Source organism: Chrysochloris asiatica, unplaced genomic scaffold (genome assembly GCF_000296735.1).
Source record: "Chrysochloris asiatica unplaced genomic scaffold, ChrAsi1.0 scaffold00147, whole genome shotgun sequence".
Classification (NCBI taxonomy): domain Eukaryota; kingdom Metazoa; phylum Chordata; class Mammalia; order Afrosoricida; family Chrysochloridae; genus Chrysochloris; species Chrysochloris asiatica.
The window spans coordinates 8,104,094-8,108,952 of NW_006408665.1; positions in this window are offsets into that span (position 1 = coordinate 8,104,094).

A 4,859-nucleotide genomic window follows, 5' to 3' on the forward strand; every position below is an offset into this window, starting at 1 on the left:
ATATTATCAGGAGGGAGCATTCCCTGGAGAGCATAATGCTTGTGTATAGTGGAGAAGAATATTAAAATACCATAGACTGCCAGAGAACAAAGAAATCTGTGTTGGAAGAAGTAAAGTCAAAATGTCCCTTACTAGTCAGGATAGCAAGACTTCATCTCTCATACTTTGGACATGCTACAAAGAGGGATCTTTCCTGGAGAAAGTCATCATGTCATGCTTGATAATGTGGAAGACTGGCAAAAAATAGGAAAACCTCCAATGAGATGGATTTACTCTGTTGCAACAGGAATGGGCTCAAACATAACAATAAGTGTGAGTATGGCATATAAATGGGCAATTTCATTCTGTGGTGCATAGAATAGCTATGAGAACTGACTAGACAACACTTAGCAATAGTAACCATGAAAAAATTCATTTGGTGAGAATTACAAAGACTACAGTTACAAGAGACGTATTAAATATTTCACTGCACTACACCAGACAACCACTGATCTCTCTTTTGTCACTGTAAATTAACTTCCATTTGTTAGAATTTTATACAGAAGAAATCAGCCACAATGTCTCTGACTTCTTTCATTTGGCCTGATTATGAGGTGTGTTAAAAAGTTTGTTGAAAAAGTTCATTATATTTTAATTCAATTTTCCATTACCTGTTTGATGGCCCCTCCTATTTTGAGATTCAGACATGTTTCATGCATCAGTTGTCCCTTTGAGTCTATACCACAGTGTGTTTGTTTATCCATTAGAATAGTGAGGGAAATTTGAAATGTCTTCATTTTGGAATTATATAAATAAAGCTGCTATGAATATTCATGCACATCTTTCTGAGAACAAATTATTTTGTTGTTCTTAGAAAAATAAGCAGGAATGAAATGGCTGGGTATTGTGGTAGCTGAATCCTTAATATTTTAAGCCAAACATATCCAAAGTGGTTGTGGCATTTGATATTCCTTATCATTGAGTATTGAGTTATTTATTCTAGATACAATCATTTATCAAACATATGACTTGAACATGTTTCTTTCCCATTTTCTAGTTTGTCTTTTCAGTCTCCTTACATTTTGTTTCAAATAGCACACATTTTTTATTTTGATGAAGTCCATTTATAATGTTTTGTAGTTCATGCTTTTAGTGTCATAACTAAGTAATCTTTGGCAAAACCAGACTGTGGGTTATGCATGCCAATCACAAGGTCAGTGGTTCAAACCCACCAGTCACTCAGTGGGAGAAAGATAAGATTGTTAGCTCCTGTAAATATTTACAGCGTCAGAAACCCTATATAGGGTCACTATCAGTCTGAATTGATTTTTAAATATAACCAAAACCTCATTAACACCTCATTGCAAATTAATATCTCTACCCATGCAAGGTTTATCTATCATAAAAATGCACTCCCTACAGGCTGATGTCACTTTTCTGGAAGTTTATATTGGAATTATGAATCTAAGGATGTGCCTTTCTGTTCCTTACCTAGAAAGAGTAGTAAGATTTCATTCTCTCCTCACTTTAGTGTATTGAGATTGGTCTATTCAAGTCTCATTGGGCAAAATGTATCACATTGCAGTAACAAAGAATATGAAATATCTGCCCATATGTTTTGGTATTTATAAACATTTTCCTTAACATTTTGTAGATTTTAGTTGTTGTTATTGTTAAGCGTTTTCAAGTTGGTTCTGATTCACAGTGACCTTGTACAGAGGTTCTAAGGAACAGCTGATGAGTTTGAAGTGCTGACCTTGTGGTTTGCAGTCCAGTGCAGATCCTACAGTGCCACATCAGTAGTCCTTTGTTTATATTATACAGGTCTTAAATATCTTGTGCCACAATGTTTTGTGTTTTTTATGCTCTTACAACAACAATTATATTTTATCATTTTAATTTCTGATTGTTTCTTGTTATGATACATAAATATAATGATATTTTGTATATTGCTCTTGTATAATGCAACCTTTGCTAAATTCTTTAATTAATTCCAGTAGCTTTTTTTTTTTTTTTCCCCATTTCTAATGGATTTTCTGGTAGCGTAGTGGTTACAATTCGGGCTGCGAACCGCAAGGTCAGCAGTTCGAAACTACCAGCTGCTCCACAGGAGAAAGATGAGACATACTGCTCCTGTAAAGATTAACAGCCTCGGAAACCCTGTGCAGGGTTGCTATGAGTTGGAACCAACTCCATGGCACATAACAACAACAACAATGGACTTTCTGTAGTACAATCCTGCAGTCTGCTGAGTTCAAAGAAAATGCTATGGGAATTCAGAGGAGGAATGTGGCAGACTTGAAATAGTGGTAACCTAAACATGTAGAGCTAGAAAAAAGAGCTCTTAACCTTATCCTCTCAGACAGAACAATGTGATTACAGGCAAGAAGGTCCATTAACCAGGTGTGGTAGTGAGAAAGTGAGGAAATATGGGTTGAAATCACTTTTCTGAAGGTCTTGAAAGTCAGACTAAAAGTATATATCACAGATATCCTTTGTTAAAGAAGAAATATATGCAATAAATGTCATGCATTATAATATTTCAGTCAGTTCAAGTCTATAACTTATTAGATATTGTTTGGGTTATTGAAGGTGACTATGGTGGATTAAATTATTTTTAAGATGAGTGAATGGGGGAAAAAAGAAGTGGTTGTTATTCATGGTTTGTGTCAGACATAGAAGCATTCCATTTATTATTAAACTGCAAACTTCATTGACACTGATGATCTATCACAATGATAGTATTCACTGTGAAATGAAGTGACATGTGTATAAACCTTGCTCATCTATCCTAGCCACTTTTAAACCTGAGGTTAATGATTGATAGGTAGTCCTTTTGATGCTGACCTACTTGTATAAACACCCCAGGTCTATACAATGTCATTTTCAAATTGCAGTTTAGTCCCTAGCCTCCATTTCCCCCATTTTCCTTATTATATATTCCAATATGTATAGATAAAAACACACACCTAGCACAAAAAAAGGCAATTTGAACTTCTTCCAAGGTCATGATACTGAAAGGCAGTTTTTCTTCTGTACAATTTTAATATATGTCCACATATGTATGTATAAGGAACACATTGCAGTTTTTAACAGTCCCAGATGGAAACAAACAAACAAAACACTTTTATCCATCGGATCTGAAAATCCTTGTTCTTTTACTTGGAGGATGGACCCTCTTTCTGCTTTGGTTTTTCAAGGGTGGGTCACTGACACCAACCTGAAAGTTTGTCGTGATCATGAAGCTGGGCGCTGTTTAATTGGATGTGTCTAGTTAAGCTCTCTCATGAGGTTGGAACAAAGTTCTCAGCCAGAACTGCTTCCAAGCTCACTCACCTGGTGGGCAGTAACTAATTTATTTTTCCCAGTTACTATTGTATATGTACTATTAATAACTACCTATCACAGATAAGGTAACCTTCATAGTACAGTGAATAAGTCCTTGTCTGCTAATGGAAAGAATGGGAGTTGGAACACACAAGTCACTCTGCAGAAAAGTGTAACAATCTATTTCCATAAAGATTTGTAGCCTTGGAAACCCTGTGGACAATTCTATTCTGTCTTATAGTGTTGCTATGTGTCAGAATTGACTCAATGGTAATGGTTTATTATTGATAAAGAGATTGAAGCAAAATAAGGAAGTCTGTGCAAGACTAATGCAATAGCATATGGTTTTAACTACTACATGAATAATTTATTTTAGAATACTCAGCACAAACTTGGTCCCTATTAGGTGAAGGTTAAAGATATCACAAACGTCTGACTTCCCCAAGATGTTGTACCACTCCATTATGCGCAATATGAACAATTAATTTTCCCCTCAGTATTTTTCCTCATGTCCCACAGTTTCTTAATTCATTGCAACTTTTCATAGAACTCACAAACTGTCAAGGAATAGGCTCACACAGTTCCAAATCTGAAGTTCAAAAGTCAATTTAAAAGAAAACAAGTGCAAATTGCTACAATTTGATGAACATGTCCTGTACTTATGGATGTAGTAGCTCAAAATACCAACTGAGAGGGAAGGAGTCTTCACATCAAGAATCATCCTATCCCCTCTGTCTACAATGTTGATAGGGATGGGCAACTTAGACATTAGCTACCTAAAATGAGGGGGTGATAAAGGCACAAAGTGACTGGCTTACAAGTTTTCAAGAGGGAGGTTAGCTTAAGAGTGTGCAGAGGTTAAAAAAAAAAAAATAGAGGAAATAGAAGCAAATACTGTTGAATGATGATGCACAGATGGGATTATATATTACAATGAAATGATGAGTGTAGAACTGACGTTCTTCCATGTAAATTATCACTCAATTCACAATAAAAACTTTTTTTTAAAAAGTCAATCTAGGAGGCGGGGCTTGATGGCAGCTAGAGTGGAGGTGCAGTGAAGTACGCCTCAGCCATACCACAGAATACCCGGCAAAACAGATCCAGGGCAGAACTCCAAAACTCGGAACCACAGAGCTAGGAATATTTTTAAAGTTTGAAGGCTTATAGATAATGGAACTTGAAGCTAAAGTAAGAAATTGTGTACTTTTGAATCTGCCAGGCTCGGAGGCCCAGAGTCAACATCTTGGGCGAGACCAAACGGTAAGAACAAGTGGGGGAGCAGAAACACCACGGAAAAATGTCACGGGAACCTTGGAGCAAAGGTGGACAATACACTTTGTCGGTTTTGCTTTGTTCTGATTTTCTTTTTCTTTTTTTGGTATCTGGTCATTAACACCCCCAATCTTTTTGCACCTCCATTCTGGTGACTAGAGGGGGAGCCTGAGTGAGTGGACACCCCCACCCTCACCTCTGGTGGGTTCTTCTGCCATGCAGGTACACAGATACTCAGTCCAAGAGCAGGACCTGAACAATTTTTTTTTTTTTTTTTT